Raw genomic sequence first — 14,790 nt, forward strand, 5'->3', positions numbered from 1 at the left:
GTAGCCAAACCATAGTGGCACCTCCGGATGCTGCACCCCCCTGCAATCCCTACACAGATCTGGCTGGCACAGGGCACAAAACCACAGCTCGCCCCTATACACGAAGCCAAGCCAGAGCACAACTAAGTGCAGTACAGCCATCTTCTCAGAAAAACTCTTCACAAGCTCAAGAGGTCAAGACACGAAAGCTTTAGCAACTAATCCACACTTAATGACCCACCTAAGTGGTACTCAGAATATCACTCAAGAAATCACTCAAGATATCCCTCAAGTAATTAAGGAACAAAAGAAGAAAAGGCACACTAACCTGGGAACTTCCTCTCTGCCCAGAACGTTGGAGGCTATACACCACACCCCCTCAACAGTATTTATAGGAACTCAAACACTGAGATCCTGCTCTGTTCCAGTAACAAGAAGCCGAAAGCACCAGCCTGAAGATGACGAGTGAGACCTCGTCGAAACGTCGCCTAGACACCCCAACTCTTACACGGGAAGACACCCGAAGACACCAAAACCTGCATTCCTGTACCCGTGAAAATCTACGAAAGCAAATATATATATATATATATATATATATGGTGTGTTTCACATCAAGAAACAGCAGCTATGCAGATGAAGGGGTGGAGCAATGCAGATGAGCTCTGGCTCTCTTCTCATTGTTTCCATTGAATTCTATGGAGCAGAGTGAAATGGGCTGCATGTATAAGACATGGTTGAAAGAAAATGCAAAGATTGAGGTCACAGCCGTGGGTGTAGCCAGGATTTATCTTTGGGGGGGAAGCAGGCTTTATGGGGGGGGCAGAACTGAGTTATCTGCAGTGCAATTGGTCAGTCAGTTAAGTATTTTTGGATATATACTTGATTGGGAGGGGGGAACAGCTGCTTTTCATCTGGAGATAATAGCACCTTAGGAAAAGAAGAAAAGGGTTAGACCTCCCCTCTTCACGTGTTGTGGTATCCCCAGAATTAAGGGTCCTGCACATGCTACTTAAAAAACCCCAGATGTGTTGACTAATTATGTTTAGTTTAGCCTTGAGCTTCTGGACATTCAGAAATTTCATCTGGACCTGCTACTTTACATCTGAATGGCAGCCCTCGCCAAAGTTCAGATTTTCATTACAGCTTAGACATTTCTGCATCTGTATTCCTGTCATAACTTAACTTTTGCATAAGAAGCACAGAGGAGAAACAAGGTTGCTGCAGAAAAGTAAAGGAAATCAAGTGAATTGATTGCCTGTGTGTTTGGCATTATTAAACTCCCAAGCGCTGCAATAACCCAGGGGATTTAATGTACTTAATAGTCACGAGTGCTTATATGCTGTATTGATAAAGAAGTTTACAAAATCTCACATGAGAATAAAGCCCCGGTTCTTTCACAAATGAGAGGAGTGAAATTCTAACTTAGTAGTGTCCCCCCCATATTACTTTTATGTAGTGTTCTTCAAATTCAAGTAGCTTTAGAATTATGCAGTAGAAACTAATGGTTGGTTCAGAAGGAAACATTTGGGAGAGGGAAAATTCCAAGTAGGGTCAAATAGCTAAACAGATTATGCTTTTAACCCAAATATCTGGATGATGTATATGTCCTAATTCTTTGAGATTAGGTAGAAAAATCCCTTTCACCAACCTCTTCTGTTATCCACAAAACAAGAGAAAATCATTTTTGTGAAAGAGAAAAGAATAAATTACAGGTTGTAGGAAAACTAGCCTTTCAAATCAAATTTCGTAGAAATTAGAATTAGTGGTATCTAGATCATCATAAATATGATGGATTTGTCAGCAAAAATAAGATGTTATCTTTCCAGTTTTAATCAAATGTGGATCTTGCCCAAGACAGATCATCTTTCCCTCCTTCCCAGCAAATCAGATCTTTGTGGAAGGGTTTAATTACTGGTCTCCAGATGAAATTATGGCTGGGTGGGGGTAGAAGAGGAGCCTGGGCAATCTTGTACTAGAGCAAAGGTCTCGTGACAAATGAGTAAAACCACTGCCAATAAACTTCTAGCTCTTGAAGGCAACTACAAAAGCCTTTTTTGTAAAGCCTGAATATTTATCTGCTAAGCTTCTGTGTAGAATATAACCCTGTGAACAAATATTATCAAGCTTCTGTGTCTGTGGCTCATCGGCGTAGTCTTTCATCAAGTAGCAATGACTTCAGCATTGGTCATTTCCTGGTTTTTAAAGATATACCAGGGGTGGTGGTTGTTGTTTAGTCATTTAGTCGTGTCCGGCTCTTCATGACCCCATGGACCAGAGCACGTCAGGCACTCCTGTCTTCCACTGCCTCCCGCAGTTTGGTCAAACTCATGTTGGTAGCTTTGAGAACACTGTCCAACCATCTCATCCTCTGTTGTCCCCTTCTCCTTGTGCCCTCAATCTTTCCCAACATCAGGGTCTTTTCTAGGGAGTCTTCTCTTCTCATGATGTGGGGGTAAATCTTGCTAATAGGAACATCAGCTCAAGAGGCAGTTATAAAAAAATGCCCATACACAGGGCTTGTTTTCAGCTCTCAAAACCTCAAGATTATTGTGCAACTTTTCCCATTCTGTGATGTTTGTGAATACTGTATCTCTAATACATTCTCAGTGTGTGCTGATTGTAGCAATTGATGCTAATTGATAATTTAAGTCTCCAGAAGATTGCTAGAAGAAGTTATTGAAGCTATTGTTTTGTATTTGGTTGCCATAACTTGAGTCCAAAAGAAGGTGGAACTGTCCCATCCTTAAACTGAACCACGCAAAATAGCCTGGCTGGGACACAGCTGAGAATGGGTTAAACATGCTCTTTCCTCCCCAAACTTGCAGTCATGCCCCTGAATATCTCTTTTCCTTTCTCCCATATATTATTGTAATTCACTCTGCATATCATTCTGGGACTGGCTAGCATGGCTATCTATCACTGGCAGCAATACTGCTGGGGCGGAATGTGTCTGTTGTGTGGAAGGAGTCCTTTCAACATCCATAGCAGGCATTTTTCTCACTGTTTAATAAAATCTCTTTGGAGGCAAATAAAAGTGCAAGCCAAATCATTTGCTTTTGGCGATTTGCATTTCATGGCAAGATGCAATTGCAAGAGAACACAGCTTGTACAGGACTCAGAATGGGCATCTACCTAATTCGAATAAGAGAGTTGAATACCACAGGTCAATCAACGCAGTCTCCTAATATAAAGCAGGATTAAACAGTGCTGACTTTAATCTTTTTATTTGTTATCTTTTAATTGGGTGTTTTGTCGTGCTGACTTTGAATTGTCCTAGACATAGGGCGGGTCAGAAATCAAAGCCTGGGAGTTGAGAACCATGGAACTAGCTCCATGAGTCTAAGAGGGTTTTAGACTTGTTTTCCTCTTAAAGGAATTCCACACCCACTTGCCATATGGCAAGCTGCTTTTGAAACTGGAAGGAGATTGTGATGTGGAATCTGGATTAGCTGTTCAAAGAGAAATAAGTAAAAAAAAAAAAGTTATTTGGCTAATGCAAGCCCTCAATGCAGGTCTTTGGCTACCAGCCAAAACTAATTAAAAAGATTAAAAACCTTCCCAAAAGATGCTTATCTGTTTTTTTTCCTCCCTAAAGAAAAGTGACAGGACTGTTTTCCTAAACTTTTCAGATATAATGTAGCAGCTTTTTGCAACTTTTATTTACCTGTACAGAGCCTCTCGTCTATAAACAAGGGAAGAGTTTCAATTAGGGAGGAATGTTTGCATACAAATTTCTTTATAAGCCTGTAGATTTGGGATTGCACTTCATGCATCAAATAAAGAGTATTGTGGACCAGAATATTATTTATTATGCCATAATAAATGTCTGTGTTTGTAAAGTGCCGCAAGACAATAGCTACAATCATATACAGTGGTACCTCGGGTTAAGTACTTAATTTGTTCCGGCGGTCTGTACTTAACCTGAAACTGTTCTTAACCTGAAGCACCACTTTAGCTAATGGGGCCTCCTGCTGCTGCCGCACTGCCGGAGCACAATTTCTGTTCCTATCCTGAAGCAAAGTTCTTAACCTGAAGCACTATTTCTGGGTTAGCGGAGTCTGTAACCTGAAGCGAATGTAACCTGAAGCGTATGTAACCCAAGGTACCACTGTACATCTGAGAGTAAGCCTCATGAAGAACAATCAAACTCTATTCTGAGTAGACAGCCTTAGAACGGTGCAGTTCATTCTTTTCACGTCACCATTTTACTGGGTGTGGGGGAAGTCCCATATTGTGTACATTGTAGGCTGTGTACTGTACTGGATTTCGAGCTCTAATATCCAGTATAGATAATGAAACCTTACGTTTGCCCATTTAATGACACAATAGATAAGACATCAGCTGCCAAAATAAATAACAATTCTTATTATGCGGTTGCAGACCATATTTTTTAGAGGGCTTAATCTCTACCTTCAAGATTGAGGATGAAACTGTAGCTCCAGATTGCATCAGCAGAAGTGAGGCAGTGAGGACTATGCTTTGGATTGGGTAGGACCATTTGGCTCCTTCCTAGAAATGTCTCCTTCAGCAGCCATTCCACTTAGTTGCAATGTAAGGGAGAAAGAAGACAACAAGTCCTGCCCTCAGTGAATTGTCTGGAACTACCATTTGGATCCTGTGCTCCCAGGACAGGCTTCATTAGCAGTGAGGCCCATTGGCTTGGATGTCACCAAGTAACTTTTGGCTACTTTCTGTCCAGAACTGCCTCCATTAGTGATCATTCTACCTGGTTAAATAAAGTGCATCAAATGTTTGTTTTTTCTTTTAGCATTGTTATTCATTGTTTATATTTATTAGTCGTAAAGTTTTAAGTGTGTATATTTGCAGGCAAAATAATTCTATTTGTTCAACTGGAGACATCATGCCAAACTCTGCTTGCACTTGGCATAGTTTAGAACTGAAGCCATGGTTTCAGTTTTCAAACGTACAGGCTAACTCCAGTCTCTAAATGTAATAACCTTCAGAGACATAAAGGCAGGTTGTCAATTCAAGACATCACACTAAACCATAGTTTGCAAAAACACTTTAAATTCCAACAATGGTTTCTTTTCTTTTCCCCCTATATATTTATTTGCGTAGAGACATCACCTTGCCAACAAATGTCCGTATAGTAAAAGCTATGGTTTTCCCAGTAGTGATGTATGGAAGTGAAAGCTGGACCATAAAGAAGGCTGATCGCTGAAGAATTGATGCTTTTGAATTATGGTCCTGGAGGAGACTTTTGAGAGTCCCATGGACTGCAAGAAGATCAAACCTATCCATTCTTAAGGAAATCAGCCCTGAGTGCTCACTGGAAGGACAGATCGTGAAGCTGAGGCTCCAATATTTTGGCCACCTCATGAGAAGAGAAGACTCCCTGGAAAAGACCCTGATGTTGGGAAAGATGGAGGGCACAAGGAGAAGGGGACGACAGAGGACGAGATGGTTGGATAGTGTTCTCGAAGCTACCAGCATGAGTTTGACCAAACTGTGGGAGGCAGTGGAAGACAGAAGTGCCTGGCGTGCTCTGGTCCATGGGGTCACGAAGAGTCGGACACGACTAAACAACAACAAAGTTTTTGTCTGTATAATTCTAAACACCATATCATGGGTTCCCTGGTGGTCTCCATCTGGGCACCTCAGCATACCCACCAAGTGTAGCTATTTTCAAGAGACAGCCCCAGTTTTACAAAAGCCATTGTGACACCTCCCTCTGCTGGCTCACTGGTCACCAGAGTGCTAAAAGGTCTGGTGAGCTCCTATGGCTGGATCATTTTGCGTTTGTTACAGGAAGAAGATAGACATGTAAGGAGGATTTCTCTCAGCATCTGCATTCTGTGATAATAGTGAATTCATCTTGAGCATAGAGGCGGTAGAGAGTACCTCAGGCCTCAGAGAGGTTAGGCTGGCCTCAACCAGAGCCAGGGCCTTCTCGGCTGCAGCTCCAAACTGGTGGAATGCTCTGTCAAAAGAGACTAGGGCCCTGCGGGACCTGCCATCTTTCCGCAGGGCCTGCAAGACAGAGTTGTTCCGCCAGGCCTTTGGTCAGGGCACAGCCTGACTCCCTCCTCTGGCAACCTGCACATAATTCTGCATAATTGGTTGCCATCAATTTGATTTAATTAATTTTATAATGGAATTTTTAGATTGTGTGATTATTTGACTGATTATTTTATTGTTGTTAGCCGCCCTGAGCCCGGCTTTGGCTGGGGAGGGCGGGATATAAATAAAATTTATTATTATTATTATTATTATTATTACTAACTGTGAGTTCCATTTCTCTTTCTTTTTTAGACTTTCAAGGCTCAGAAAAGTCTTCTAGGTCTGGGAAGAAAAAATAAAATTTCTCTTCTCCCAGAGTCCTCCCCCTTGCCCACCGCCTCCGCCTTTGGACCCCTCTTTCAGAGGACTGCTGTTGTAAACAAAATCTGCCCTTTTTCCCTTATGAGATATCCAAGAGCCCGTATAGAGTCCTTACATGGGTTCCCTATTGGTAGGAGAAAATAACAGAGGCCAACCGGAGAATATCGAGAAGTAAAGCAGCTAGTAAGCCTGATCTTTATTAAAGCTGTTGCAACAGGTTGCTCCCCTCACATGCAGGAGGATGGAGGAGGACCCAGAACAAGGGTGTGCCTGTCCTTATATAGACATTTTAAATTCCCTACCCTGGAGCTCAAGACCACCCCTCCATACATCATACATACATCACAGAAGGAGAGTAACCCAAGACCACCCCTCACTAACATCATAACTACATCATAGAAAAGGTGGTCTACAGCAGAAATTTGAATGTTGTTTGTCCTGTCTGCTAGGTTATCTGATAATGCCTTATCTGATTGCCTTTACTGGTAGTCTGCCCATTCCTTTGAATTGGTGATTACCCAATTCCTGCCCTCCCTCCTTGCAAAGAAAACATTTGGTCAGTTTGGGAGTCAAAATGGTTTCAGGACAGTCTTCCTGTATTGCTCCAGACATGTGGCCCACGTATCTATGTTTGTGCTTGGTTGGTACATTTATGAACATTTATTATATATATAATACCTTAAATTTTTTTATTACACTGCAAAGGTAAAACCCTTCAGCGTATAGATGTTGCTTCCAGATTAATATTAGTCCCTAAAGGTTCTTAAGAAAGGTCTCTCTGTAACTGTTTGAGGCCTGTTTGGAGGTTCAGAAAATAAACATATCCCATGTGGCCCTTTGTTTCCTTATAGGCTCTGCAGACCTCCTGCTATCCTGATCTGCAGGAAGATGACAGGAGGAAGAAATGCCAAGGAAAACATGAAGGTAATGTCTATTTCCAAGGATATGTTCAGGGTGTATAAGAAAGTTCCTAAACAATTATAATTGCTAGCCTTCTCTTCTTCTCCATTTAAATGACATAATATTTGAAGACCTGGAGGAAGAGCAGGGGCAGGACAGCTTTTATACTGACACCATGAACCACAGAACCTGAGCACGGAGTTTGCCCTTGCTCTCTACCAGCACTGGGCAGAGCTCAACCATGGAACGAACCTCACCATTTCCCCAGTGAGTGTTTCTGTCTTTGGGGCTCAAGGGAGCACATTGGCCCAACTCTGGGATACAGCACTCATGGTAAGGCAACCTTCTGAGAAACAGCTTTTCAGTGAGCACTGCATGCTGTCGTAAAAGTCACCTTACAGCTTGGACTGTCCTTCCTCCGAAACAGTTGCCCTCTTGGGGCACCAGGGCTGCCCAGGTCATGGCTGGCTGCAGAGAGCAGGGGCGAGGGAAGAAGCACCAGCGCCGTCATGGGGGACCAAGCGACAGAGAGAGCTGAACCCGAGTCTCTAACAATGGTTTCTGATTTGCCAGCTGGTTACAAGTCATGGCTTGTTTATTCAGTCAATGTGTCAACCTATTGTTAAACTTCATTAACCATTGTTTGGTGTAGTATCTGAATTGAGTGATTAGCCAATGCTTCTTACCAGAAAAGAAAATCTGCATGTGAGAACAGCCTTTTGCACAAGGTGTAGTTCTACTAAGAGCAGAGATGGGAGGGAACAGCTAACAGCAACTGGTGCTTGTCTTTCTCCCCCTCACCATCCTATAGTTGGTCCTGCTAATTTCTGCATAGTATATGATTGTTACCTTGAAAAGATAGACATAATATAAAGATGAAATCAATTATCTTGCCTGTACGTAATTAACTTTGATATTTTCATTCATGAATTTTTGTAGGGTAGAGCATGAGAAGCAGTGCAGCCTAGGCACTGTTACCGTATTTTCCCGTGTATAAGATGAGTGTGATGGCCTGGGAATCCGATTCAGAGGGTGAACTGGAGGAATCCCAGCCTGCACAGGAGTCCCCGCCTCCAGGATCGGCTGAACTGGGGCAGGGCCTTGATTCTGAGGCGCCTGCACCTGTGCCGGATCCTCAGGAGCAGGCATGTGATGGCCTGGGATTCTGAGTCTGAAAGCGATCCGGAGGAATCCCAGCCGGCACAGGAGTCCCCGCCTCCAGGGCCGGCTGAACTGGGGCAAGGCCTAGATGCTGAGGAAACTCAAGAGCAGGCACCAGGTGAAACCATTCTGGCCCCAGAGGTGCTGGATGACTCAGTGGCCACAGGTGAGCCTCCTCCAGGGCCCAGTAACCCTTCGGCCTCTCCTGATCTGCAGAGGCTTAGGGCAGAGAGGCGAAGGGAACTGGTTGCCCCCAGGAGGAGTGCTCGCCTTAAGGCCAGAGGAGGCGGGGCTCCTGGGGGTCAGGACCGCCCCTGACCTTAGAAGAGGATAAAAGCCCAGTCAGGCCGGCCCCAGGTTGCGGGAGCAACGTCGTTGTTGGCTTCGGACCTTCCTGTGTTCCTGTTCCCTGCTCGGCTTCCTGTTCCTGACCCTCCGGTGTTCCTGTTACCTGCTCAGCCTTCTGTTCCAGAGTTCCTGTTCCCCGCCCAGCTCTCTGCATCGGACCTCGCCCCTCTTCGTGTGGACTCTGCTACACTCACGGTACCTTACCCCCGGGACCAGCACAGTTTGCTCCCGCCACACCCGCACTCCCCCTTCGTAGGGGTGCGTTCGGGAAGAGTCAGAGGCCATGGCCGACCAAGCGGCTACACTGTTGGCAATAGCCCAGGAGAACCAGGCTTTGAGGCACACCGTGCAGCAGCTCAGTAACGCGATTACGGCACTGCAGCAGCGTTTGGACGCCCTACCGGCTCCTGGGGCCGACGCCCCGGCTTCTGGCAAGTACCCAGTGGCCTTGCCTGAGAAATTTGATGGGGCCCCGGCCAGCTTTCCCATGTTCCTTGCCCAGGCCAAGCTGTATATTCAGGGGCGCGCCCGGAATTTCCCTGACGACCGCACCAAGGTGCATTTTTTGATTAGTTTGTTAAAGGACCAGGCGGCCAAGTGGGCGTTGCCGCTGCTCAGGCAAGACTCCCCCTTGCTGACAGACTACGGGGGGTTTTGCAATCTGTTGGAGGCCGCGTTCGGCAACCCCCAGAAGGGGAGTCAAGCCAACCGGGCGATTCGGCGGTTGAGGCAGGGCAAGACCACGGTGGCCGCATACACCACAGAATTCCGGCTGCTGGCACAGGACTTGACCTGGAACGACTCGGCTCTCCGGGACCAGTATCTCGAGGGGCTTTCAGATGAGATACTGGACCAGCTGGCCACAATAGAACGCCCCACCATGCTAGACACCCTTATTCAATGGAGTCTACAGATTGACGATCGGCTAGAGGACCGGCGTCAGGCTCGGGACCGCCGGCACCTCCAATTCTTGGCCCCAGTGTCTACCAGCAGCCCCACGGGCCCAGCTAAGTCATTGGAGGAACCTATGCAGCTTGGGGCAGTGCGGCCACGCCTCTCTCCCGCAGAGAAGTCGCGGCGTCGGGAGGGGAATCTATGTCTCTATTGTGGCGGAAGCGGACACTATGCAAGGTCCTGTCCTGAGAAACGCCAGCCACAGGGAAACCACCAAACCACAGTAGCTGATGGCCCTGGCTACTTGGGGTCCCAAACAGCACAGAATGGGGCCGCACCAATTGAATTACAACACCTTATGGTTCCGGTACATCTATACCCTCCAGGAGGGCCATGGATTCTTACCCATGCGCTGGTGGATTCGGGCGCAACCCGCTCTTATATGGACGCTGCTTTTGCTGCCCAGCATCGGGTGCCACTTCGGAACAAGCCAGAACCGGTGCAGGTGGAGGCAATCGACGGACGGCCCCTGCGTTCGGGTGCCGTCACTCAGGAGACCCAGCCCCTGGTCCTGTGCCTCCAGCAGCACCGTGAGATGCGAACTCTGGATATTGCCTCCATGCCCCGGTTCCCCCTGGTGCTTGGGATGGACTGGCTGGAGGCTCACAATGTGCGGATTGACTGGGTCAAACGGACTGTACACTTCCCAGACCCCAGTTCTCCTGCTGAGACTGAGATGCTAGCAGCTGCGCCCACTGAGGAGGTTGCTGCAACGCTCCCCGCTGAATACCGGGAATATCACGACGTGTTTGAGGAACGGGGGGCAGACCAGCTGCCGCCGCATCGGTCCTTTGACTGTGGCATAGACCTGCAGCCCGGAGCGCCTCTACCGGTGAGTCGCTTATACTCGTTAACAGAGCCAGAGCGCGAGGCTTTACAGGACTTCTTGCGCAAGAACCTGGAGCGTGGGTTCATTAGGCCTTCTACCTCGCCCACTGCTGCGCCAGTGCTCTTTGTTAAAAAGAAATGTGGGGAGCTCCGCCTTTGCCATGATTACCGGGCCCTGAACAAAATTACCATCCCGGACCGGTACCCCTTGCCCCTTATTTCGGAGTTACTGGAGCGGGTGCAAGGGGCGCAGGTGTTCACCAAGCTAGACCTCCGGGGTGCCTACAATTTGATTCGGATCCGCGCCGGGGATGAGTGGAAGACCGCATTTGGGACCCGGTACGGACAGTTCGAATACCTGGTTATGCCCTTTGGTTTGTGCAACGCGCCTGCTGTGTTCCAACGGTACATCAACCACGTGTTCCAGGACTTGCTAGACAAGTACGTGGTGGTGTACTTGGATGACATTCTGGTTTACTCCCGTGACCCGGCGTGCCACGAAGGCCATGTCCGGACCGTGCTGCAGCGCTTGCGCGAGCATCGTCTGTATGCAAAGCTCAGCAAGTGCGAGTTTCATCAGCGGTCAGTGGACTTCCTGGGTCACCGACTCTCACCAGGTGGGGTGCAGATGGATCCTGGGAAGGTGGCAGCGGTTCGAGAATGGGCGGCACCTCGGAACCGCAAGGACCTACAGCGTTTCCTGGGGTTCGCCAACTATTACCGGACCTTCATTGCGGACTATGCTCACCGCACCACCCCGTTGACCCGACTACTGCGCCCCAAGACGCCGTTTTCCTGGGACAAGGAGGCGGAGGAGGCGTTTCAAGGGTTGAAGGCCTGTTTCCAGAGAGCGCCAATCTTGCAACATCCGGATCCTTCTCGACCCTTTGTGGTAGAGACTGACGCCTCCAGTACGGCTCTCGGTGCCGTCTTGTCTCAGCAGCACGGACCGGAAGCGCCACTGTTACCCTGCGCCTTCTATTCCCGCCAGCTCCTCCCAGCGGAGCGTAACTATACCGTGTGGGAGCGGGAACTACTGGCCATCAAGGTGGCCTTTGAGGTTTGGCGCCATCATCTTGAAGAAGCACGACACCCGGTGGAGGTGAGAACCGACCACCGGAACCTGGAATACCTCCAGACCACCCGCAAGCTGAACCAAAGGCAGATCCGGTGGGCGTTGTTCTTTTCCCGGTTCCAGTTCCGGATCCGCTACATCCCTAGCTCCCAAAACCAGAAGGCGGATGCCCTGTCCCGGAAACCCGAAGACAACGTAGACACGGTTCAGCAAGCAGCACCCACCACGATCCTACCACCAGCTGCATTCCTGGCCACCCAGGAGGTTGAGCCACTGCAGGCTCGGGTGCGGGAACAGCAGCGGGTCGACGCTTGGGCCCAGGAACGACTCCGGGAACTGGCCGAAGGATCATGCCCTCAGTATCCAGGGCTGGTCTCGCATCAGGGTCTTCTGCTGCACCACGGGCGCCTGTACATCCCATCAGGGCCGCTGCGGGCTGAGATTCTCCGGATGACCCATGATGCGCCAGCGGCGGGGCACTTTGGGCGGTATCGGACCACCCATCTGGTAAGCCGTGAGTTTTGGTGGCCCCGTTTGAAGGCCGACGTGGCTCGCTACGTCGCTGGTTGTGACGTCTGCAGGCGGGCCAAGGGGCCTACCGGGCGACCCCCCGGCCTTCTTCAGCCGTTGCCGGTTCCACCACGTCCTTGGCACACAGTTTCTTTGGACTTTGTAGTGGAGTTACCCCCGTCTCGTGGCTGCACCTGCCTTCTAGTTTTCTCCGACCACTTCACGAAGATGGTGCACTGTGCCCCCTGCCCATCCGTACCCTCAGCTAAGGAAACCGCACAGCTGTACCTTCAGCATGTCTTCCGCCTGCATGGCCTACCTGAGCGTGTAGTGTCCGACCGTGGCGTTCAGTTCACGTCCCGGTTTTGGCGTGCTTTGCACCAGGCCCTCGGGACAGAAGTCTGTCTCTCATCTGCTTACCACCCACAGACTGATGGCCAGACGGAACGGGCGAACGCGGTGCTGGAACAGTACCTCCGGTGTTACTGCAGCTACCAGCAGGACGACTGGGTCGACCACCTAGCATTGGCGGAGTTCGCTTATAACAACGCGGTGAATGCGTCCACCCAGCAGACCCCGTTCCAAGCCAGTTATGGTTTTCATCCACGGTTGTTTCCGGATGTGCTGCCGGCATCTGCGGTCCCTGCGGTGACAGAGTGGCTTCAGGAGCTCCAGTCCCAGCAACAGCTGTTGATGGAGCAGCTGCGCCAGGCCAAGGAGGCGTACAAGGTCCAGGCCGACCGCCACCGCCAGGTGGGGCCGGAACTTCACGTCGGTGACCTGGTGTGGCTTTCCACTCGCCACCTCCACCCTTCTCGACCTTCGCGGAAGCTGGACGCCCGGTTCACCGGCCCGTTCCCTATCGTGAACCAGGTCTCGCCTGTGGCATTCCGCCTCCGGTTGCCAGCACACCTGAAGGTTCACCCGGTATTCCACAGGTCCCTTCTGAGTCCGGTGGCCCCACCCGACGAGTTCCACCCGAACCGTCCCCGACCGCAGCCAGTTTTGGTGCAGGGAGAGCCTGAGTACGAGGTGGAACGCATTCTGGACTCCCGATACCGCAGGGGAAGGCTGCAGTATCTCATTGACTGGAAGGGGTATGGGCCAGAGGACCGTTCCTGGGAACCAGCGGCCAACGTCCACGCGCCTGCCTGCATCCGAGAGTTTCATGCGGCGTACCCCAGCAAGCCAGGTCCGGACCCTCAAGTGAGGGGGGGGCCTGGGAGGGGGGATGGTGTGATGGCCTGGGATTCTGAGTCTGAAAGCGATCCGGAGGAATCCCAGCCGGCACAGGAGTCCCCGCCTCCAGGGCCGGCTGAACTGGGGCAAGGCCTAGATGCTGAGGAAACTCAAGAGCAGGCACCAGGTGAAACCATTCTGGCCCCAGAGGTGCTGGATGACTCAGTGGCCACAGGTGAGCCTCCTCCAGGGCCCAGTAACCCTTCGGCCTCTCCTGATCTGCAGAGGCTTAGGGCAGAGAGGCGAAGGGAACTGGTTGCCCCCAGGAGGAGTGCTCGCCTTAAGGCCAGAGGAGGCGGGGCTCCTGGGGGTCAGGACCGCCCCTGACCTTAGAAGAGGATAAAAGCCCAGTCAGGCCGGCCCCAGGTTGCGGGAGCAACGTCGTTGTTGGCTTCGGACCTTCCTGTGTTCCTGTTCCCTGCTCGGCTTCCTGTTCCTGACCCTCCGGTGTTCCTGTTACCTGCTCAGCCTTCTGTTCCAGAGTTCCTGTTCCCCGCCCAGCTCTCTGCATCGGACCTCGCCCCTCTTCGTGTGGACTCTGCTACACTCACGGTACCTTACCCCCGGGACCAGCACAAGGCACCAGGTGAATCCACTCTGGCTCCAGAGGTGGTTGAGGACTCAGTGCCTACAGGTGAGTCTCCCCCTGGGCCCAGTAACCCTTCAGCCTCTCCTGAACTGCAGAGGCTCAGGGCAGAGAGGCGAAGGGAACTGGTTTCTCCCAGGAGGAGTGCTTGCCTTAAGGCCAGGAGAGGCGGGTCTCCTGGGGGCCGGGACCGCCCCTGGCCTCAGAGAAGATAAAGGCCAGTCAGCCCGGTCCCAGGTTGCGGGAGCAACGTCGTTGTTGAGTACCTGTTCCTGCCCAGACCCAGAACTGACCCTCCAGTGTTCCTGTCCCCGCCCGGCTTCCTGCTTCGGACCTCGCCCCACTCCTTGTGAACTGTTTCCAGGCTAGTGACCCAGGACCGGACTTGACTACGCCAACGGTAACCTTCCCCCCGGGACCAGCACAACGAGCTTTTATGAACCAAAAATGAGTTTCAAAATTTAGGGTCGTCTTATACATGGGTAGTCCTGAGGGGGGATGGGCGAATGTTTTTTTGGTGCGAGCCCGAGATTGTAAGCGGCGATTAGCTGCTTGATTGTGTGTGCGGGGGATGCCGAAAATCACTCGCCAACCAGAATGCAGCACACAACCGCTCGCGTCGCAGCTGCCCGATCGCTGACATTAGCCCTTCCGATTCTGCTGCGGCAGCCAATAGACAGCTGCCCTAGTTGCAGCAAGTGGGAGCGTGATTGGCGGCCGCTGGCAGTTATCAAGCAGCTGATAGGTGGTTTCTACGATGTGAGCTGGAGATTTTAAGCGGCGATTTGCCACTTGATTGTTGGGGGGGGGGGATGCCGAAAATCGCTCACCCGATGGAATGAAGCGTGAACCTGAGATTGGAAGCAGT

The 14,790-nt window shown here is 50.3% G+C and overlaps 1 long non-coding RNA gene across 1 annotated transcript; it reads right to left on the reverse strand.

Annotated features, from left to right (window-relative positions):
- Window positions 1-4,358: 4,358 nt before the first annotated feature.
- Window positions 4,359-8,036, reverse strand: LOC310703022. The gene is made up of 2 exons (XR_014523900.1): window positions 7,908-8,036; window positions 4,359-4,705 (listed from the first exon to the last, which is right to left on the reverse strand). It is a non-coding gene; the product is annotated as an uncharacterized lncRNA (long non-coding RNA).
- Between the last annotated feature and the right edge of the window lie 6,754 nt (window positions 8,037-14,790).

The sequence above is a fragment of the Podarcis liolepis genome (genome assembly GCF_965112155.1).
Source record: "Podarcis liolepis genome assembly, chromosome: 3".
Classification (NCBI taxonomy): Eukaryota; Metazoa; Chordata; class Lepidosauria; order Squamata; family Lacertidae; genus Podarcis; species Podarcis liolepis.